The 25,384-nt window shown below is 31.7% G+C and overlaps 1 protein-coding gene across 1 annotated transcript in view; it reads right to left on the reverse strand.

Annotated features, from left to right (window-relative positions):
* Positions 1 to 16,101, reverse strand: part of LOC130443504 (uncharacterized) — a 164,043-nt gene extending 147,942 nt beyond the window's left edge. The window contains exon 1 of the mRNA XM_056778187.1: positions 15,792 to 16,101. The gene's annotated coding sequence lies outside the window, so the exon portion shown is untranslated. The remainder of the gene's footprint in view (positions 1 to 15,791) is intronic.
* Positions 16,102 to 25,384: the final 9,283 nt, after the last annotated feature.

Genomic DNA, 25,384 nt, shown 5'->3' on the forward strand with positions numbered 1-25,384 from the left:
CACCTGTAAGTAGACGCTAAGGTACAGTACACCACAAAATTTCAAACAGAAGTTTTGAATCGCTTAAAAATTACATACATTTATATTTTATTATTAATAAACAAAACGTATCAAATTAAGTTCAATAAGATTAACGGTTGATCAAAAAATGGAGAACAGTTTTGGAAATGCTAAATACTTTCACTAAAAATAAAATTTTAGGTATATTATACGTTATTCGTTCCGCTTCATAGGTGAGGCATTTTACATATGTTAACGGTTAATAATTACACAAATCGATTACGGTTCTTGAATCTGTGGAGATTAGATATTCGTTTTTTTGTTAAATTTTTTTTATAGGCAAACTCACGAAACCCGATCGGCGAGAAGTAACACCCTAGAGATGCCTGTAAATTGGTTCTGTACAAATAAATAATAAAACATATTAGTGAAGTGGCGTAATAAGCAAATGAAGGAGTAAAGTACACTTATGTACATTGAAATAGCATACATAGTCGATTAAAATTTTATTTTACCGATATGTGGGGGATCAAGAAAAGCTTAACCCCAAGATTGTGGTGTTCCACCCCTTGTCCCCCGGCCGCCATCTTAAATAAAGAGGTGAAAATTTCTATATTTTCTCTGCAAAAAATTCATAAAGACATAAATTGTGGCAAATCGCTTTGCCTACAATTTTATTTTTGACACTTTTTGCCATTAACCGAGAATTTAAAAAGTTATGACTAAAAAAGTGCAAAAATTTTGTTTGATTTTTCGTTCAATAACTTTTTATTTTTTGATTTTTCAATAAAATTACCTCAGAACAATCTTTCAAATCGTTCTTTGGGGACTCTGTTTATATGTGGATTTTTTGAATTCCACTCATTCTTGTGGCTCATAGAGCGCTCCAAAAGTGCCAAAAACAAAATACTTGTTATCATTTCCATTTTTTAATTTTTTTTTCTTTACAGATTTGTCTGAACATTCATATATAATTTATTATTTTTAATCGACTGTGATTTTAATAATAATTGTTCTTCCTCTAATAATTTCTGAGAGGAGTATACATTTATGGGAATTCTAAGTAGGTAGAAAAGGTCCGATTGGGAACAAACGAACATCTGCCAGCTAGTACTATTGTTGTTGTCTGCTGTATGTCTTCATTTTTCTGATGAAACTTGCAGCCACATCATGGAAATATCACGAGTTAATAGAAGAAAAAGAATTAGAAATTGAACTTCCAACTATGACTCAAATTTTAACTCTCGTCATTCCCCAAACCTTTACTTCTGACACAGATGTAGATACTGACCCTGAAACACAGCCTGAATCATTAAAAACAACTAAAATAGGTCGTACAAAGTTCTAGGTAAATTTAATCATTATTCAAATCTTTCTCATCTACAACTTATCTGAGGATTAGGCCTACTGGGGATACCATGTAAATACAACGCGCCTACGGAGTCTATCTCATTGGTGGCGGGGAAAAGAGTTGATCAAAAATAAGAAATTATATACAAATGTTCAGAAAAATCTGTAAAGAATGGAAAGATGAAAAAAAAAACTGAAATGATAACAAATATTTTGTTCTGGCCCAATGGGGTGAAAATAGACGCACCCCGGCACTTTAAGAGCGCTCTATGAGCCACAAGAATGAGAGAGATCCACATATAAAATAAATCCTAAAAGAACGATCTAAAGGATTGTTCTGAGGTGAATTTATTGAAAAACCAAAAAATAAAAAGTTTTTGAGCGAAAAAAGAAATTGTTGACAAAATGACGATATGTTTGCACTTTTTTGCTCATAACTTTTTAAATTCGCGGTTAATGGTGAAAGTAGCAAAATTGTAGGCAAAGCGATTTGCTACAATTTATTTCTTTACGAATTTTTTGTAGAGAAAATAGTTCGCGAGATATCGTCAAAAATGGCTTTATTTAAGATGGCGACCGGGGTGGAACCGCACAAACTTGAGGTTAAGATTTCTTTGATAAAATAAAATTGCTTGCTCAGAAAAACGCAAGATCCATTGTAACATTTCAATGGACTAACAAGTCTCCAATGATTTAAAAGGAAATCGATTCAAATTGAGATTTTTTCTTATAAACAAAACAAAAGATCTCCTGGAAAAGTTAATGTAATTTCTTTATTATATAATAGAAAATAATTTTTGAAAACTTCGAAAAATTAGTCAAAGAGTCTAGGAAGATACTTACTTTATGAGCATGCTATTTAGAAAGGGTACGACGAACCAACTACGAATTCTTAATAGAGCAGATGCGTAGACTTTTGAGTACAAATTATGGAAAAGACAAGAGACCTAATTTATTACATCTAGGGTTCTTAAGAGAAGATATTTTGCACTAGGGATTTAAGAAGAAAAGGGAATTAAAAGATATAATAGTTAGGTAATGTCCATAATAAATTTTGTGAAGTCATTAAAAACCAAAATAAATCCGTTAAAGTTCGTTTTTGTAGCGTTTTACTATTAAAAAATACAATTTATAAGAATAGTATTTTTGCAAAAACTTTCAAATTATTTTGGTACCTGCACACAACAGTAATATCACCTGTTTAAAGATCACGTTTTAGGTATCCAACAAGTTATAAAGCTTTGCAATTATTGATAGATTGATTACTTTTATATTTCGGAGAAGGAAAAAAACCAAAGGTAAACCAGGTAGTAATTCCCACCACCACAATTTCTTAAATACTTGACAGTTCTTACTTTTGCCAATTGAATAAAAAAAATTTGATGAAATATTGTCATGTTAAGAGTAACCTCAAAATTGAATGATATTGCATTATTTTGGTGCAAATAGGAAGTGCAATGATGATATTAGTTTAAACAAACATTGTGTCATTTGGGGTATTTTATGAATTTCTTTCTTTAATTTTATTTGTTTCGAATACAAGATAAATACAATTTTTTGCTAAAATACCTAAAAAAATACTAAAAACTCTCATAAATTTAGCAAAAATGGGGTTGCACAGGTTTACTTTTATATCTAAATTTCTCTACGTCTATAATAGCAACTGGTTGAAAAATTGAATTGACGTTTTGTAGTATTGCGGTATCAAATATTCCAAAGACACAATTGAAACTTAAATCGCAAGTTCAAGGAAACTTACAATACAAAGGCACTAGCCTTTTGCTCTTCAAGAACGTTATAATTCTGCCTATTTCTTAGAATATTTAGGGCTTAAGCAATTTTTTCAGGACCCAATTATGCGATTTAAACATTCGACTTGTCTTGATATTTTTCTTCTCTCCACATCATCTTAATGCATGATTCCCCATGATTAATTTGAACATTTTCGAGCAAAAAAAATTCGACTTTTTATAATTAATTATTATTGGCGCATAAAAAGTATCGAGACATAAAAATCACGAAAATTTAAAATCCTACAGCTTGTCCTATTAATCTCAAGTAACTTTGTATTTAATTTCAATAAATATATAAATATGTAGTTACGTTCACTTTTGTTACAATCAATATACTTTTTAGTAAACGATAAGTACTTTAAAATAATAATTTGTAACTATAACACAAATAAAGAGTGCACAATTTGAATATACCAATCGCGAAACGGGATATTTAAAGAGCTGGAAATTAAATGCAAACCAGACCTCCACAGCTTTTATTATCTTTTATTACGACCTTTTAAACTTTTTTTCAGTTGAGGAATGACTGTCGGACGGAGCCAAATCTGGTGAATAAGGGGGGTATTCTAGTAATTCAAACCCTAAATCACGAATTTTATGCATGAGATTTGTGTGCAGTGGCGTTGTCCTACAAAAACAAAACACCCTTGGATAGCTTTCCGCATCTTTTCTCTTAAATTTTTCCCTTGGAGTGGTCAGTAATGTCGAATAGTAATCTCCAGTTATTGTTCTATCTTTATCCAAAAAGTCACTCATGATTACTTCATGGCAATCCCAAAAAAACTGAAGCAAAAACTTTTCCAGCAGATTTTTTAACACGAAACTTCTTAGGTCTTTGAGAATCAGAGTGTCGCCATTCCATCGACTGTTTCTTTGTTTCTGGATCGTAGAAATGTACCCATGTCTCATCCATAGTAACAATTTGGGTTAAGAAGTCTACACCGTTTTCATATCGTGCACAGATCGAACCCTTGCACGATTTTGGTCAACATTCAAACATTTGGGGATCTATTTTGCAGCAATTTTTCTCATGTCCACATTGACGTGAAATATATGATGAACGCGTTCGTATGAAATATTCAGTGCTTCAGATATCCGTCTTAGTCCAATTCGACGGTCTGATAAAGTTATGTCATGAATTGCATCGATATTTTCGGGGACTGACACAGAAACTAGCCTTCCTGATCGGTCATCATCTTCAATGGAAAATTTACCTCCTTTGAAGCTTGCAGTTCAGTTTTTCACGGTCGCATACGAACGACATTGATCGCCAAGGGTATTAAGCATATCTTCTAAATCTGCTTACCTCTTAACCCTTTTAAATACAGGTACTTGATGATGGCTCGATACTCCAATTTTTCGATTTTCACAATTTCGGTGGACATCTTTTTTATTTTAATTTATTGCGTAACTCTGGTTTACTTTTTTGACGTTATTGTTTATGCATGGAACTGGTCTAGGCTAACTAGATATCAATACATCCTCGTACTTAGGAGGAAAGAAAATGAGCAAGTCGGAAAATTTTGCTATTTAGGCAGCATAATAACTAAACAAGTAGGTATTGAAAATTATATCCAAAGAAGAATAGTCCTTGCATAAAATATGATCTTCAGCAAGTATCTCTAGAACAACAAAACTAAAACTGTTTCAAACTAATGCAAAGTTTGTTTTCTTTTATAGGCCAAAGCTTGGACATACAATAAAAAATTCAAACGTTTATCAACAGGTGCGTAGGAGTTAGCTGCAAAATTATAACGATTACGAAGCGAAAATGGTGATGGATGGATTATCCATTACAGAAATCCGCAACAAACGTAACCAGACCAGCAATATATAATACAGAGGTAAAAGACAAAGAGGCAGACCTGTAGGAAGTACCAAAGAATAACCAGAACTGCAGATTTCTTAAATTTAATTCCCATCGTATTTATGATGTTTTGAAGTTCTTCATCTAACAACGCACGAGCTTTAGAAACAGTGAGACAACAGTAGCTCAGCGTGAATGATTTGAAAATATTTTAGTTTTCTTATTTGAATGAGCCGAATTTGCAGACTTTTTAGTACAGTTACGAATTTCATGTACCCCGTTTGTGTATTTAGTGCATTTTCATTTCACGTTTCTATCATTACTATGTACTTAGTATATTTAAATGCTAATGCACTAACCTTTCTTTTGTCCGTTTACTTCTTTTCAATTTTTTTTTAAATATGGAAACATTTCACATCACTTCAATAAAATTTTCTTTATAACTTTGATTATTATTATATTGTAAATTGATTCGCTCTAGATTTTTTCACTACAAAACGACAGAACTGTTTCCTACGAGTGTTTATTTCACTATATTTTGAGCTTCAGTATTGTATATTTTTGTCCATTATATTCTATAATATGTTTCGAAAGCGAAAAACAAATACTGATAAAATAATATTTTTTGTTTTTTTGACACAAAGTTTTCGTGTATTGTACTAGGTAATTAAGCTTTATTGGATGTTATGATTGGTTAAATATTTGACGAAAAAAATAATAATTTAATATGTAAGATTATTTTTAAATAACCTCTGGAAGGTCGTAAGTTTCGATAACTCAAAATATCATTTGGCAACCAAATAGTTTGAATGAATGCCAACAAAATTTCACTTGATATATATTAAGTAATTTCAGTTCTACTAATATACTAATATTAAATAATTAGTCGAGTCCTTATGCTAAACGACAAAATGTAAATATAAGACAAACAAGGCAAAATGAGAACATCGAAAACAAAGTTAGCTCCTGAAATCGTGCTTAAAGACTAACGATATGTCATAGCAGGGAAATTAATCTATGAAAATACTGAAATAGACTAAACATTCCTTACACTGAATTAAATTAAAATTTTTGACGGTCCACAACAATTCTGTTTCAGTTATTAGAAAATTAAATAATTGAACAACTAGCTCTATATTATGTTGTTGATATACCATAGATGGACGAGCTCTTGCATATAATTTGTCACGGTAGCCAATTACTAAATCTATCTCGGTCAAAAAATCTAGTTTAGCCAAATATTTAGATAATTCCACATACAAAACAGAAGATTAATGAAGACGCGGGACTAAACTGTTTAAAATAAATATATTCTGTAATCATACTTAATTATCATCTATCAAGTATAATAATTATACAACTCTTTTTCATAAATTAACATTATCAACAAACAAACAACATTATTTATAATAACTTACATTAAATTACTAATCGAACATCAAGGTGAAAAAAGTAGACTCTTTTTGACGTTTTAAGTTGAAACATATTAAGTTAAAACCCAGTTATTGTATTTTAAATGAATTCATATGTGAAGGGAATTATTATGTACACCTTCAGAACTAAGACAAGTAGCTAAAGATACCATACAGAATTTATTGCTCCAAAAATCCAAATATATTTATAAAAAAATGTTGTAAAATTGGTATAGCAGTAAAAATATTAAATCATCGTTTAAAAAAACGTACTTTTGGCATATTATAGCAAACTTAGCACTAAATACAAAGCATCGTTACTATTGATTTTCTACTTCGTGATGAAAAGCAGCCTCAACATGAATAGAGTCAATATAGATAATTATTTGAAATTATATCTTTCTTAAGCGTCAATCAGAAAAACATAGAAACGTAAAAATTTTCACTCCAGAACAACTTAATAATTACATAAATGAACGCATACATCCGATCCACAATGAAGTATACTACAAACGTCTACTTTATCCTAATCTATTTTTTTCTAAAAAGGATCTTGATGATTAAGTAATTCTCTTCTGTCAATATCAATCCCGCTTTATGGCAATATAGAAATCAGGCAGCAGGTTCACCTCCTCACCCTCTAGTCTCGTAAATGCCCCTTTTCCGAAAAGCCCAAGTGGAAGTTGCCTTCGACCAGGGTTACTTCTGCTATAAGATAACCCAGAGCTCCCCAAACCCTCCTCATCACGCTTTGGCACTCGACGATAGATGATAATACCACCGTAGCTAACACACCCGCATATATATGTGAAACAACATTTAAAAACATCCCAGCTTAACACTGCAGAGAAAACGAATCCTATATCAGGGCCATCTAAAATGAACCTTAAGCAATATTAGAAGGATTTCTAACCAAAATAACACCAAATCCAATGAACTTCTCTTTCTTTGCAGATTACAGAGTTAATATTTTTCAAGCTCTTGTTGGACTTGCATCATCACATCAAATCAATTTAAATAAAATTTAAAGGAGTAATTTTTACTTGTTCTTACTGCATGAACTATCCAGTTATTTCCATTTCCTTCGTCTCTTAGTTGGTTGGTTTACCTTGTTTATAGGTCTATTCTTCAATATTTTCTCTTTCCGAAATTTTTATCTTAAGTTTGCGCTAAACATATTGCTTCGCTTGCTATTTTTTCTATTATTTGGGTACTGTTGAATTCCCTCTATATCTTCAATTTTCCACATATATGTTTCTCCTAGTCACTTCATAAATTTTTGATGCTGTTTTGTCTTGTTCATTAGTTTTTTCTATACTGATATTGTTTATGACTCTTATCTCATAACTTTCCGTTGCCATTTCACCGTTATTTGTAACTTTGTATCTTCTTCTTCCTAGGATTAGAGTGGAATTTGTCTACACAGTAGACTTAGGCAGAAGTTACTTTTTTTTTTTTAAATGAAATGAAGTTTTCTTAGCGACCCCTAGTTTTATAAAATAACAACGGTTTTGACTCAAACGTTTCTTGATTTCTTAGGTTTGAATCAATCCTCATAAATATTCAGACGACAAACCTTGACATATTAAACTTTGATAATGAAGAAATACTAAGACACAAACATGATCACAAATACCTGTAACCTAAATGGGATATACCAACAATATATATCTCAATTTAAATTTGAATATAGTGACTCAAATAAACGTGACGAAGTTTTTAATGGATATGATCTATTACTTAACACCTACACAATCGCTTTAAGAAGATATTGACCGTTGAAGAGTGATTCGGAGATATACTTTTTATTTACTTTTTGTTGGTTAACATCTACCTACCCATACTTTCGGTTGTAAGGTAAAGAAGGCGTGTGCCTACATAGCAAAACCAAATATACCAACTAACCAAACTAAATAAAATATTCTGAACAGAAATTAGCCAAACGATAATCTTTCCCACGTCTGTATTTATACTTGGAGTTCATGGTATATTATTATTGTCAACTTAATTAACATCCTACTGTACAAGGTACTCTAAAAATGGAATTATATTAAAGCGTCTGAGATACACATATCAAGTTGAGTTACAGAGTGTGGAAAAAAGAAATAAGCAGTTTCTATAGTAGTAGTAAAGTAAATAAAAATGAGTAATTACCCATTTCTCAAAAGCCAAGCCCAAAACTGGGTATTTTCAAAAATTATGATCTAGTATTTAGCAGTTCATCTACCGAACCCAGCATCACAGAGTCGCAAATTGGGTTGTATGCGCTAAGTTTTATTTGTGATATCGAACAAATAAATCAAAATAAGAACATATTTTTCGATTACAGAGACAAAGATGGTTTGTTTGGAGAGAGTCCATTACGGTGTAGGTGTTTAAGAGGAACAATTGAAGTGGTGTAAATCGCTATTAAAATTGCAAACGCATCAATAGCATCAGCGGATATTAAAAGATCATGCAGCACATACAGCTAGACTTACAGTAAGAATAGAAATTGCTATAAATCAAAGAAATGGGTAAAATTAACATATTTATCAATTAGAAATTGTTAAATCAAAAAACTTTTCCCAATCGAAATGTATTTGAATCCAATAAAACATACCATATTTACAACGTTTCCAGGTCAGAAGAAGAAAAAAACCAGATTATGAAGATGATTCTGACTGTGAAGAATCTTAATCGGTTTTAGATTTGGATGATGAATCTTAACATGGTATTTTAAGAAAAGGAAATTTATTCTTAATATATTAAATTCATGAGTAAAGTAAACCATTTTTCTACTACGTTAGTATAAAATTTCCAACCTTTAAGCCAAGGTAGGAAATTACCATTCTCCTCCCGGTAAGGAAAATTATTTTTTGGTACTATATACTATAATAAGATTCATTGCCACAAAGTTTGGCTCTACATCCTTTAAAACGTCATCTTCATCTTCGCTTTAGTGAATTTCTAAAGTTTTTTTTACGCAATTTTAAAAATGCCTAAAAATACAAAGAATTTTGTTTATGCTATTTCAAAATTCATAATAACCACGAACTTGTTACAAGATGACGGACAATCCATGCAATTATTCCTTGATATTTTGTTATACGAAAAATAGCTAACGCGTAAGTCATTATACGAAGCATAACCAGAAGTCATTATTAGATATGACATATTTAATTATCTATTTGGCGGTTGCATATGTTACACAAATTTCTTGTTAAGGTAAGTAGAAAAACTCTTTATATACTTCAAGAGGAAAATTGATATCTATTAGAGAAAACACATCATTTTCCTTTTTTGATATGTAAATAACTGTCGATTAAAAACAATCAAAAACCAAAGCCGATTCCATAAAAAACGATTGCTTCCTATCATTAGAAAATAAACGACATTTATGAATGTCCATTTAAATCTTTTAATCTTTCTACCATTTCCTCTAGCTGTAAATCCCATCATTAAAATAGAAGTCCTGAATGAACTATAGAGTTAATCATATTGAAGTACCGAGTTTTGATGTCTATCAACTTCATTTCAATATCCTTCATATAATCAGTTTTGAAATCATATGTTGTGAATAAATTGTGATACGTGTAAATATACAGATTAACCTGACAAAAAACTATAAATACCCTTTGAAATACCAATTTTGGATAAATTTTACATCTCTGATCTGCTTTTGTTTTCTGTTGAAGACCAAGTGTGCGTATTGAGGAAAAACAAATCTGTGATTACTGCGTAATGAATTTTCAGCGAAAAAATGTTTCACATAACTCGGTCCCAGTTTTCTAAGCTGGAGGCAATTGACGTAGATCCATAAAAACACCAAAATACATTGCTGATACATAGAGTATTTAATACTGCAGTTAAAAAAAGGCTGCAGTTATATTTAAAAGTCCATTTTTCTAAAATAATGATTTCTCAACAATTATTGTATCCAGAAGATTATGCAAACAGTCAAAATCTGTAATTTTCACTTAAGCATATACGTGATTCAAAAGAAATTTTTTTCTAAGCAGAAAATAACCTCAAAAGTGATTGAAAAAGACGGGTATTATAATTTTGTGCGATAGGCTCGTTCTTTTTTTTGAGGAGAAAGGCGTAATCATTTGAATTTCATACTTTACGTTAAAGTGCTGCAAAATTTTTGGCTACCCACAACTGACAAGAATATTATAGAATTTCTTGTAACAGCATGCAGCTACGATTCACACAGGTTGAAGTCCATATGGCAATTCCATAAAACATCGCGTTCCCTATTTCTTCTTCGCAGTACACATAAATATTTATAATAATTGATATTTCTGTACGGTGGAATTGAAACATATACCTTATAAAAAAGAAACGATACTCTCAAGTTAGTTAGATCCCAGACTAAGTGACTAAGTAGTTTCTGGGAACGTTGTTATATATAGTCACATGAAAAAGTGTTATTCGCAAATTAAATACAAACAATGGATATTTCTTCAAAACCGTTTATTATGAACTCAACAAAAGTACCATGACCTTTACGTTTTGTAAAAAATGATTAGTCAATATTTATCAATAACATATAGTTTTGTTATTGTACTGAAATATAGTTAATAAATATAAAATGGAAGAAATGACAGATAAGAAAGACCGAGCACAAACTGAAAACAGGACATACTAGAAATCAAGTTAACAATCTATAAAGAATTGATTAGAACTTTGTGTCTCACGAAGAAAGAAGATGAAAACCTAAGAATGTGCGAGACGGAAACAATCAAAAGAATATTAGAGCCAAACAAAATGAATAATGAATAGTTATAAATGAGGAATTAAAAAGATAATGATAAAACAGGACTTGATTAAATAATGGAGACACGTAGAGAAACGGCAGCCGGATTCCATAAAAAAAATTGGAAGCCTATGGAATTTAGGCCAAGAAGATGACCAGGAATAAGGCGAGAAGACCAAGTTAAAAGGAAGTTAGACACTAGATCAACAGAGTAGAATCTACTAGAATAACATAACAATATAAAAACCATAAAAATGTATGAATAGATAGGTAAACAAGAACATAAGAAGACATGCGGTTTGATTAACCGGAAGATAAGAATCAAAGAGTTCCAAAAAGTGATACATAGTGACTAATAATTTTAAAACTCTACAGCAAGCGACTCCTCTTTTAAAAGACATAGAAAAACTCATCCAATATAAACAATGTTGTTCTAATGACTTTAATCAGAGCTGCAAGAAACAATAAAAACTCACTTATAATAGTAAAATACAGTACTTGTCGTTCTTTTTCATTCCCTTCCACTAACTCTAACACGCCTAATTACATTTTGTTACAACAAGCCATCTAATTTCTACTTTTATCCACGTTTAATAAACGGCGGAAGCGGACGCGAATATAACCTGCAAAATACTCCCAGCATTGCAGAGGAAAATATTGCTATATCAGGGCAATTCCAAACTAAACCACATAGCTTATTCAATCAAAAAATTAAATCTCTCTCATTCCTTTTACGCAAGTATTCCTAAATTATAATAAGTTGTCTTAAAGCTTCAAAATTTTATAGATTAATGGTCTATACCTTTGATTTGAGATTCTCCAACGCAAGAAAACGCAAACTGGCTATTCTATTTGGACACGTGGTCTTTTTACTCATAAATGAAACGCTAAATGTGTGTCTAAATCGGGCAGATATGGAAATATTTCCGTAGTTATGGAAACAACATTCACAAAATTCAACAAGTATATCAAATTTTCACAAAATTAAAATATTCAATCTGGACCGTCGCCTGAGAATTTCTATACGGTTTGTGATGCCATTTTTATTGCATGCAATTCTAGGGAGAGATGAGTTTCTAATCTGCTGATACTACGTCTCTCGCCAAAGATTTCTTAGTTATGCTACGTTTTACCTTAGGAGTTTTTCAAATGTTTCTTCATCCATTCTCAAATATAATTTTGTTGGTTTTCTAGTCTAATTCTATAGCTAAATTCATGTTTGACCTTGTTCTATCTAGCCAGGGCATGGCCCACTATCACCTAGGTGCTCTTTTCAACTCATCTCCATCTCCATCTCAACTCCAAAAGCAAGGCAACAGCTCACTACTTTTTCTTGTTCAGTTTAACTACCTTCGTTATTCTTTTTTCAACCTCCCACAAAATATAAAATAAAATTTGAGGTTAGGAAATTGTTTACTTTTTCTTGTAGAATTTTGATTAGTGGCAACCATGGGGCAACAGTAAGAGACTTGCTTGATGTCAAGCAACGTGCTATATTCGTCTATGCTATTTTTTGACTTTGCAAGAAATTGCATGCACGTTGTCTAGCATTACGTTAAGAGGCCTTACTGTCTAAAATATTTAGTTTTTATTCAAGAAAGTATCACATTTTCAGTTCGTAATAAGAGAAATCCTTCGTTTATGTTAATCTTTTTATGATTTTTATGTAAAATATTTCAAGATTAAAGGTTGAGAATAACGAAGAAAGCAACGATTTTTCAAGAATATTGATTTACATCTCTAATCGTTACTTCATATTCTTAAGGTCGCGTAATGTTAAGCAGCGTGCAATATTCGTCTATGCAATATTTTGATCTTCCAAGAAATTGCATGCAATGTACTAGTACTAATTCTAAAATTACTCTACTTTGATAAAAGAGATTCCAGAAGGTAATACTTCTGTCACGTTATATTTTTCCTTCGTATTGTGTAGTATTTATAGTAAAAAGAGCTTAAGTGACCATCAGTATTAGACTTTAATTCCGAAAACTTCGATCTTAAATATAAACTTTTCCCTGGTCGACCGTCCGTAATAACTGTCGAAGAAATTTATTTTAAAAAAACCGTACTAGATCGATATTTTTCATCCCGGGGCATCGCTACTGAACTAAACGTCGACCATAAAATAATTTTGAAACATTTACGTAAGACTGGATACCAAAAGAAGCTCAATACTTGGATTTCTTGATTTAACGTTCAGTTATTCCATAGACTGAGTGTCTATTGGTGACTTCCTGCTGAAACAGAAGTGGCTATGTAAAAAGCGAGCACAGACAGGTAAACCCTATTACATTCCAGTCGCTCGAATGGTGCCTGCAGTGTGGAGATGCCTTCTGTACGTTGTAGTATCTGAGAAAGATGTACCTTGGTAGCTGATAACAGAAGCTTGCACTTCTCCAAAAAAAGGACTCCCGATAAATTGACGTTTTGGGCGCCTGCAAGCAAACTTGGTGCTCATAAACCTGCATATACTGCTCTAGTTGATATTATTGACCTTTCTTTAATGCTTTGAGTTGTACAAAGGTAATTCATACTCAGGGTATGCTTGGGAGTCGAATTCTAGATATATAAGGATGGACGAAACTAGGCCTTATAGAGGATTAGAAGTATATATTCTTTTTACTTATTGTTTTGATCTTGATAATTATTAGTAAATTCAATAGTTGCTTAAGCTATAATTTCATTATAAGAATAAAACAATATCAACAATTTAAAGATTCTTGTTTCACACGCCGAGTTTCTACGAAACATCCGGTCTCCTTTCAGTCACATCTACAAACCTATTATTCTCTTATACTCACTATGAGAAATAAATTAAACTGTCTGCGCATTGAAGGAAATATTTTACAGGTTGTACTACTAGTATTCATCATTTGCGAAAAGTTAATCACAATTTAATAACTGTGTTTAATGCTGTTTTTTTATCTGTACAGGGTACAGAGAATTGGCATAATTGACTGTAGTCTTCATATTTAACACGTTGAGCACTAACTAAAATTGATAAACCTTGGGACCAGAAAATTTTTACACTTCACATGAGGTGTGGATTCAAGGAAAAATAAAGAAAAAATTTATTTGAAATGAATATTCGGAAAAAATGACGGTTTTTGTATGCTGTCTATTGGCCCAATCTAGGACTGAGGGAAAGTTTACCGCTAAAACTCCCAGGTCCCAGAGCGTGAAGTGTTGATGCTTTCTACAAAGCATGCTGCTGAGACAGTAAGCGTTAACAGACGATTAACAGGAGCGATTGTGAAACCTCAAGCCGAGGTCGACTATAACAAAGGCAAATCTTCTATAGATCTTCCTGATTCAATGGCAAATTACAACTCTTCTTTGAGAAGAACGAGATGTGGTATAGGGAAATGGTTATTGAGCTGTTATTTAGCACAGCAATATAGCAATTAAGTAAGTACTGATTGTACTTTCAGTGTAATAAAGAAGTTACTGAAGAAAGAAACTACGGAAGTGACTGATCAAGAAACGCCAGGACCAAAAATACCATTGTCTAGGGAAGAAAGAAGGTGAAAAGAGATTGTATAGGGTACAGTGAGAAAAGAGTGTAGAGTGATGTTTCAAGAGCCCAGAATGGTCCAACTAAACTGTAAAACACATTTATATACAGTTTGTCGGGCCGTGGAGCAGATTGGAAATAAAATACGTCGTGCGGTTCAAAGCACCGCTCTGGGCTGTGGGGAAAGCTCAGTTACGGGCCTAGGAACCGCACTGGTGCTCGACGTGTTGAAAGTATCATTCTCAAAATTTGTAAAAGGTTAATATTACAGTATAAAAAAGGCGTTCAATACTAATTTCTAGTATATGTATTCGTATTTTTCAATCAGTCAATTTCAAAATAAAATTATTTTGAATTAACCCAAATATTGAAAACAATAATTGATAAGCTAATGTTTATATAAAAAAAATTGAATTGATTCAAAAATGAATCAATTGAAAACACATATTATGAGAATCAAATTCAAAAATCGCTTTTCATCTTTACAAGATAGATTTATCTGTAGGGACAGTAAACCTGCGGGAGATTTTTGGTAGTTAAAGTCGACAATGAAACTGATGAATCTTATAAAGAGAAATCCTTTTTTTAATTATATGGGATAAATGCAGGAAACCAAATTATATCTAGAAGTTTAACTCGATAATATAAAACTAAATATTTGGATGAATATTGGCAATAAATCTGAATAAAGTATTTGTATAATCTGTTAGCAAGTAGGTTTATCAGGGACAAAATGAAAGGTTATTCGCTTTCTTCTGTCCATAAAAAAGTCAAGGAGATGGTTTCACAAAATTAAAAATACTGCAGAATCATTTTAATGAAGTTGTTCCACTGGAAAAAGGATAAAACCATCAGTAAAAGTTAGTTTGCCTCAATACGTGAATTATTTTAAGTACAGTGTTGCTTCCTTCCATCGTTTTAGTGTAGTTCTACTCTACTTTTTACCATGCATCGAAAGATTTACTATGCAAATTGAGTAGCAATTTAGGCCAGAAACTGTTTGCTAACCTTAGATTCTTTTAAGGTCAACAAAAGTATTCAGAAGATCTTCAAACTTCTGTCTATCAATTTGAGGAAAACCATTGTGTCTTAACATATTATCAAAATATAAGTGTTCCATTATTCATGTAATTTAAGTGTACAATATTCGAAATATTAATATTCAAATACCTACATAATTCTACTTCCATAGACAATATATATATAATCCAAGTTCTAATCACTTTTAACACTCGCACATTGAATTAAGTTTAAATAATATAAATTCGAATCAACAGGTTCGAAACAGAAGGTCAATCTAATTACAACAAAACAAAACTTTCGTCAATTATAACACAAAAAAACTGAACAATCACAGGTGAAAATCTAACAACATTATTCAAATATTCCTTAAAACCCGGCAAACAACGGATGTAAATAGGCGTCAGTTCGTCCGTTTAAACTAACCGAGTAGAACAACTCCACGATACAACGCAACATGATATGTGGTTTCTTTCCCAATCTGAGCGACAGTTTCCAAGAAAATGTAGAGGTATTGGGTTGGTACAATAATCGTTATTTTTGAACGTACTATAGAGATGTATTATTGTAGTTATTTAAAATAATCATAAAGAATATAATAAAAAGTGTTTCGCTCAATATTTCTTAATGCATGTCGAAGACGTGTAGTTAAGGTAAATTACTCAGATTTGATGTGAAAATGTATAAATATCATTTCTCACTCTAAAAAAAATGGACAGCTATTTCAAACTTTAAGCTTTATTTGAACAAAATTTGATAAGCTATTCTTATTAGAAGTAGTAAAATATATGGCAAAAATAATAAATAATGAAGGATTCTGCCACTTGGAGCAGCGTCGCAATATTGAAGAAATAAAGCTGTATTATAATAAAATTATTAAAGGTTCTCAAAAATTATATTGCAAATAAAATAAAATGAAGCCATAGAAAAATATACGGAATTCAAAGTAACCGCACTGGAATTATCAAAGGATTTTGATCATTTTACATCAACTCTTTACTCGATAAAACTGCAAAAATATATAGCTTCCCCGACGATAGCACACTGGTGTCGTTGTTCAAATCAGCCGCCCCAATAAACTGGTCTTACACCAAAATCCGTAGGCGGCAACCGATCACCTCCATCAATACCGATCTTGAAAACATTCTGGAGTGGGGTGGAAGCAATCTGATTGAGTTGTTTAATGCAGCAAAGCCCTGCAGCTTAGGACTTGGTCCTGTCTGGACATAACATGTCACCATCACCGCAAATTAGCTTGTTGGATATAGAGATTGGGAGCAATATGTCCTGACATTTTCACGTGGCCGAATTAGCTTCTAAAAAACTCAAAGACCTCTGTAAGTGTAAAAAGCTTCTAATCTTCTACAAGACTCGGCTCCCAAGCATACTTTTAGGATGCTCGACACAATAAAGAAGAGAATAATTCGACTTATAGGTGACCTAAAGTTTACCAGAAATTTGGACAGCTTAGAGCATAGAAGAAAGATCGCTGACCTGAGTTAATAGATACTCTTCCGAGCTGTCTAAGATAATCCTACCTAGAGCAGTACTTGTAAAACCTACTCGAGAAATGGAAACCTGTGGAATCAGTTACCAAGGCATGTCTTTCCTGAGTACTACAACCTACATATTTATAAGATTAATATCCACAGGCATCTCCACTCGAATGTAATAGGATTTACCTTCTTCTGCTTGCTTTTTACATTTTTTCAATATTATTGCACTTGAAGTATGTAAAATATTATATTCTTGTATTTTTTCAAAAATGTACTCCAAATACTTTCTATAGAATTAGGCTAAAAATAATACGGGGGCAGTCTTAATAAGGTGTATTTTTCAAATTATGACTATAATGAATATAATTTTAAGCAATTTCATTTTAGTGGGAATCTCTTTAGAAATATTTGTGCCTATAATTCCCATAAATGTTAATAGATCATCTTCTTCTAAAACTATTATGAATTTTAATTAATGTTCGGGAATGATAAGATGATTTATCCAGAAAACTTGATTAATTTAGCGGAATGTTCAGTAGGAGCTGATGAGCGAACCGTCTTTACTGTCAGCAATAAGAATAATTACTCGTTTTTTCCCTGAGTCAGGAGTACTTAAGACATTATTTATAGAATCATCAACCCATTCATATTGAAGTACGTCGTGTGTATCAAACCAGGTTGTGTCCAAATACACTCTATTTCTCTTTGGATCTCCGTTTGCCTCAATGGTTTATAAATATTCTTATCGAATATTTAACATATATGAAGTGCTTCCATAATAACCATCCATAAGGATACGGACGCGGTTCGTGGTAAATCATGTACATCTTTTGTTGCATCGTCAACTTTTCCATTTTGGGTTAAGTTTATTTAGTCTTAGGTACTCAAACATTGACATTGGACACGTAAAACTTAATGTTCAAACTCTCGACTGACTTCCGTACTAACACCCTGAATTAATTTAAATAATTAATAATAATAAAAGCTAGCACGTTTTTTAGCGTCAGTGAAAGTCCCTATATTTGTCTACTTTTGTCTCATATTTTTAAGCGTTTCTTTAAAACTCTCCCCGGTATATAAGTTTGGCGATCGGAAATCTTAGCTTATTTTTATAGTCCTTCAAGTAAAAATAGATGAGATGGTTTTATCGGGAAGGGTATATATAAGGGTAATTAGCCTCTTATAATTAATGATTGATGATTGATTGAATAGTAAATGTTCATACGAAGGAAAGTTGGAATTCAAAATGAAAGGTAAGCCATTACCAAATATTAAGCTTAACAAAAAAATATACTCAACATATTTCAGCCAAAACTGATTGGATTTATGGTTGTTACCAAAAAAATTAATTATATTGTTTTCCCTTTTAATTATTTGGTTAAATTGAAGCTTAGTCGCCGATATAGAGCAATTAGGTTTGGACGGATCCATTAGATTCTATTTATTGGCTAAATATACAGATAAATTTCTTTAATTTCTTATTTCTTAGAACTTTTGATATATTAATGCATCTAAATGATCTTGATACTAGGTCAGTTTAGTTTTAAAACTAAAAGTAAAATAGAAAATGTTCTGATAAGAAAAATTAATTTTTAATTAGTCCTTACATCTTAAATATGTAGCAGTCTTAATCAATCAAATCATTTGTAGTTTTATTAGAATTTACAATATAGAGCTACAAATTTAGTATTTAGATCTTTTTCATCATTTATAGCTTTTTTGTTTTTATGAATGTGAACCACTTCGAGCATTAGATTCCGTTCCAAGAATTTTTGAATCTTTATGATTGAATTTATGTTATTTGATATTTCATGGTTCGTTAACGCAGTTTTATTGTTTTTATCGTATTGATGACCTTTTAGTCTATTTTCTAAATAATAAGATGTCTGCCCTATGCAGACAGCGTCACAATTAGAACAAGGCACTTGAAATATAACAATACTTCTTTTGTTTTTTGGTGTTTTAAATTTTATTTTAGTGAAATATTTGGATAATGTATTATGTCCTTTATGACTAATATCATATTTATTGAAATAATTTGATAGTTGTTGGGAAAGTCCTTGTTCATATGGTAAGGAAAAATGTTTTATGTTTTTATGTTTTCGTTTCTGTTCTATTTTTTAAGTGATTGTAGTGTCTGTTTATCCTTTTCTTGAATATGTTGTTTATCTTTTTTCCCAATAATTATTTTCTTTCAATGCAGTTTCTGCTTTTTGAATAGCTAAGTATCTAAATTGAGGATGTGATAGTTGGATAGATCTATCCGTCAAACTGATCATCACTTATTTTTTTTGTGACATAGGATGACATGAAATGAGGTTCAAATATCTTGATGATTAAGGTGATTTATAGATCAATATGAATAATCAAATTGTCAGTGTCAATATCATATTTTGATAAAGACTTAAAAAAAAGTCGAAACGTCAAAATTTATCTTTCTTTTAAAAACTATCAAAAAAAACTAATTTTAAAACAGAAGAGACCTAAAATCAATGCATTAATATACATATAAATATATTTGTACGAAATAGCATTTCAATAATCGTGGTATGTTTTTTGGAAATTTTTCAAATCAAATCCATTTAAGTTGTTCAGTACATTTTTGAAATTAGGAACATTGCGAATTTTCTTTGAAGACAATAAAAGTGAAGTAGTAAAGTATAGTGAAGACCCCGGTGAAGATGTAAAGTTGTACTTGGTAATACATATTTATCTTGTTTAATTATAAGTGTGATTGTTGATACAATGGATGTAAACCGTGTATCTCGTAAAAATGATGTACTACAGTCCTCATATCACTTATGAAAACGAGTTGTTCAAAACTTTAGTATAAGTTTTATTAACACTTCGTGATGTCAATACCACAATTAATTTATGTTACACAATTTGAGTGTTATGAATGAAAATACGTAACATAATATTAGAAGGTTCATTGATTGATGCAGTAGAATAGAAATCGTGAATCTGATTCTCCTTTCACTTAATACTAACTAAATAATTGAGCTGACTGAAATGCGAACCATCTTTGTTTCACTTTCCTTTCATAGAGGTAGTGAAATTTCTCTGAAGTGTCATTTAAATTCTTACTACTGAAAAATATAATCATCCAATTATTTCTTTTTTATTATCAGATAAACACACATATTATTTTAGATACTATATTAATATGGTGAATTTAAGGGTATTTTTGTTCTATAATTGAAAGGCATTAACTGAACAAACTTTTTTAGAAAATGTAAATAATATAGAGGGTTAAATTTTGAAAAAAACCTTGACGGTTTCCTTAAGATTTTTCAAAATTTGTAGGTTAAGATTATTCTGTTCAGCAGCATTAGCAAAGTTTTATCAAATCCTTAATTACTATAAATTTCTTTATTAGGGTCTTACTCATGTAGCGACTACGCCATGTGCCTTAGCATTTGAAAATACACAATACAGGTGTCTACATTTGTCCCCCAACAACTTCCTCGATTAAACAATAATCCTTCTTTTTGGAATTCCAAGGCACCTTCCTTTGATAACCTCCTTAATGTCCTAATAGTATGCAATTTACTAAATCCTCTCCGATAAACCTTGTACACATTTTATGAAAAACCAACATACTTACACGAATCCAAGCGACACGTTTTGTATCGAAGATATTGTGCTATCTTATTACCATCCTCGGCCAAAAAATATACTCCCATAATCAGTAGCATTTAAACCATAGAGGAGCCTGAAGTATGGTTATGATATAACATCAGATAACAGATAACATCTTGGAAAAAGACATTCCACGTTTAGTTTTTGGCAAAAGACATTTCACATTTAGGTTTTGGCGATTTTCAGTTTTAGTCATAGTGCAAAAATGAATAAAGCTTCATTTAATATAATATACCATCAGTAAACGTTTAAATTCAAAGCGTAGGAAAATTACCGATTAGTATAAGCCGCGTGTTTGTTCGAAGTTTTTTTGTTAAGATCATAAAAAATAGCTATAATAATAATCGTAATTTTGGACTCAAAAGAGTATTATTTGACTGTAATTTTCTCATTTTAAGGTGAGCAAAGTACACCATCAAAAATTATAACTATTTATAATTTAATCTCAATTTTTTTGTCCTAAAATTTAAATCGAACCAAGAACCAATATTTGAGTCCTTGGTAGGTAGTATCAAAGAAACTTTAATAATCCAAACTACCCAACAAAATATCTATGAAAATTCATAAAATTCTCGATTTTCGATATTAGTTTTTAAGCTTAATTAGATTGAGGCTACAAGAAGTGTTGTTTGGGCTCCACCTAAAGATGTCATTTCCTCTATTTACTTTAAAGAGACTTGTTTTTTTAGGCTAGATTAACCTTACCTTTCTTAATTTTATGTCTGTGGTATTTGATATCAGTGTAAATTTTCTATGTCAAAGAGCTTAATTATATAGAAATTTTATTTTATTTTATTGCAAAAGTTAAATAATAAAATAATTCTGTTTGAGAGACATTGAAATTTAAAAATTTATTTATTCAATATATCGAATATACAATAAGTTTTTGTGTACCGATCAAAATGAAATTATAGGATTAAATAATAAATACCATTTTTATTTACAAAAAATCTATTACTATTGTGACAATTTTATATTTTTACTTAATGTATGTACGGGTCTGTTTTGGAGAGGACGGACTTGACGAGTGGCGCTGATACCCTTTACTGTCCTACAGGCAGGACTAAATCAAGACTATCTTTAGGTCCACAAGATTAAGACCGAGACGTGTAAAGTAAGCTACGATCTACCTGAGAGTTTACCTGTACAGGTTTGCCTGAGCAGGTTAACTGAACGAGCGTATATGAACACGTTCCAGTATATTCAGGAGTCGTTTGAAAGATTTGATTTTTAATCTCATGCCAGTTGCATACGCAGGTGTATTCTCACAAATGCTCTGATCTACCCGCGCAGACATTCCTACTCAAGTAGACCTTCGGTGAACCCTAACGGGTGTCTATTTTTTAATCGATATGTAGAGGAAAAGTTTCTATAGAGATTTGTCAAAAATTGATGAATATAAGCATCATCCTGATATGGATTCTTCACACAGATACGAGGGGTGCTACTTAAGTTTTGATAAATGGCAACACTGATGGGAATATGTCAAATCTGTCATTGCCATCATAAAGTTTGACATTTTCAATGATTAACGTACTCAGAACGTTATGTCATACGAGTTTACAAATACTTAAATCGCGAACATTTTCGCCCGACGATTTTCCATGACTTTTGACGTGGATTAAACTAACAGCAGTGTGCAGATCAACTCGCTTCACCTTTGGGTGATGAAGCACTATCTCGACCACCGTAAATCGCTGGTTTTCAGAATTCAATCGTCGTCGCTCTTCGCTACACGATGAATTTCTTGAAGGTCGTCTCAAATCGTTTGTTGTGCCAGAAAACATCGGTACTGTGCGTAAACTGTTATTGCAAGATATGCGACGAATCATATATTTATGCATAGAACCAGAAACTTAACAACCATTGACTGTATGGGTCTTTTAAGATGAACCAAATTCAACAAAAGATGTTGAGACCAATCGCAGAAGACGAATCATACTCTACGACGATAATACGAGCTATCACACATCAGTTCAAACGTATTTGAACAGTCGAAACATCGAATCGATAAGTCATCTACCTATTTGGTGCTTACTGATTTTTTCTTATACCTGAAAATCATAAATAAATAGCGAAGTAAACGTTTTTCTACACTCGAAGAAGAGGAATTTATTGTTCGTGAAATTTTCCATTTGGCAACGTTGCTGCTGCGGATATTGAGTCCATTGTCTATGTAGTTTAGATAGAATTCTTGTTGAGGTGCGTACACCCGCATATGTGAAACGTATCAATAGGCGTCCCTTTGTCTTAGTATATATATATATATATATATATATATATATATATATATATATATATATATATATATATATATATATATATATATATATATATATATATATATATATATATATATATATATACAAATCTAGTTTATAACGATAACCATTGGCGTGCCTGCCACCTCATTGCATAGCTTCATAAACCGTAAACACTTTCACATTGCATTATTATTTTGCTTGTAATAAATTTTTACGGATAAGAATCACAATCCAGATACAAAAGTTTAAACAAAAGTCTTCCACCTGTAACCTCGCTTTTAACCCTCATATCTTCCACATCAATTTTATTTTGGTGTCAATGGGCGCGGCAACTCGGCTGCCACAATCTCAACGAGGACATTTCCACGCTGGTCATTTAAAATTAGCACTCCAATTAAAAATACCGCTAGATCATAGACTGTTTTTGATGGTAAAAAACCTAAAATCTAAAGAAATTCATGGGAATTTTCGTGAAGTCTACGGACACAACGTAGCATTCAGCATAATAATGGCAGAACTTACGTAACCGATAAAAAAAAACAATGGACGAAAGCATTATATACAATTTATTTTGCTTAAGTAGATTCGGATAGTTTTACGAACTTGGTTGATTGAAATTGTAGAACGAAAGCTAAACTAACACCAATTTTAGTTGAAAATGTTTACCAAAATTGCGAGCATTTGACATGGTGATGCATACTTGCTCGAATCGTAACTGGTTTCAAAATCTTTGTGAAACATTTGAATTTCGAGAAGGGATTGCAGTTCATGAAGTAAAGGCACACAATTTTTTTTGAAAAAACCAACAAATATTTGCAAACTTGGTCACCAATCCAACTAGCTTTTAGAATAATCGATGTGTACTTCTGCTTGTTTGTCTCGAATTTGTTGCCTTCAGTAAACTCTGAGAGATAATAACAACTTTTGATTAACATTAGGAGAGCAGTTCACCAAAAAGATTCGAAGAAAGTTGATGTTTTTAGGGCCGAAGTCACACAGCAAACCACAGTCAAAGGCACCTTAATTAGGAGTTTTTCCTTCATCCTCCCTTTAACCCCGATGTTGCACCTGGTGATTTCCACTTGTTTCCAAGACTATTTAGCAACACAGCACTGTAATTATCACAAATAGATACAGTAGAATTCTATATCAAATAAATTTCAAAGCTTATCTACAGCTTTTATACGTACTTCAATTTAATCGATAAATATATTAAAAAGTAGAATTTTAGTCTATCTAGATGTAGATACTTTGATTTTCCATGAAAAATAAATAATACATAACGTTTCTCACTATCTGAATAGTCTTGTATATAGATGAAGATAACGTAAAATAAAAAACAAATGATGAATGTCAGTAATATTTGAGGAAAATGGACAAATTTAATATAATATTCTGAAGTTCTACTAAGAATGAAGTTCATTCCAGATATTATGAGGAAACATTGACAAATGCTGCAATTATCTCCTTGCCCTAGGGCATTATTGCATGTTAGTTCAACAAAGCAATCAAGCGCAGAAGCTATAATTATTGTTGCTATTATTTACTTAGAAAGAAAGAAGGCAATTTTACCAAACACACACAAACAGATTACTGATTATATTATTTCACGTTTGATGCCTTGAAACGGGTCCTTAGAGATAAACTATTTAACTATTGCATTTTAAGAATAAACGTGAGGAAGATGCGTTGAACGCAGATGCTTTGGGATTTCTAGAAGATCAAAACTTCAATAGATGACAACATCAAAATTCGTAACGCAAACGACTGAACTATTTCATGTGGTGAATCCATGTGATCGCCCAATGACCACAGACGAGTATGGAAATTAGATTAATACTTTATAATTTATACGGCTCCAATAATTATTCATCATGTAATCAAATTTACTATTTTGACTTTTTATTTCAACTTTTTTACATTGTAGATGAGGAATACTTTATTGGAATGTGCGTGTTTATATTCGTTGCAACTGAAGACTAAACTCAACGTCATAAAAGCTATCTTCAGCATCATCATCTTACACGTATCTACAACGTGAGGATACACTTCCCAGAATAATTGAAAGGAGCTCCAAATTCAAATCCAAATCCACAAAGACCAAGCTGATCTACCGAGACTTGATCTAGAATAAAATTGAAAACATTATGGACATCATCAAAAGGACAAAATTTGAAGAGCTGAGGACCCACCTCAACATCCCAATGAAGCAGCTGACTGATTACAAGAGGAAGGACACTATGCCAGGTACCCAAGACCGAGAAAACTGCATTACCAACAGCAGTAAGTGTAAGAAGAAAAACAAGGAGATCTCTATTAGGGATAGCTTTAGTGAAAGGACCCCA

This window comes from Diorhabda sublineata, chromosome 1, assembly GCF_026230105.1.
Source record: "Diorhabda sublineata isolate icDioSubl1.1 chromosome 1, icDioSubl1.1, whole genome shotgun sequence".
NCBI lineage: Eukaryota > Metazoa > Arthropoda > Insecta > Coleoptera > Chrysomelidae > Diorhabda > Diorhabda sublineata.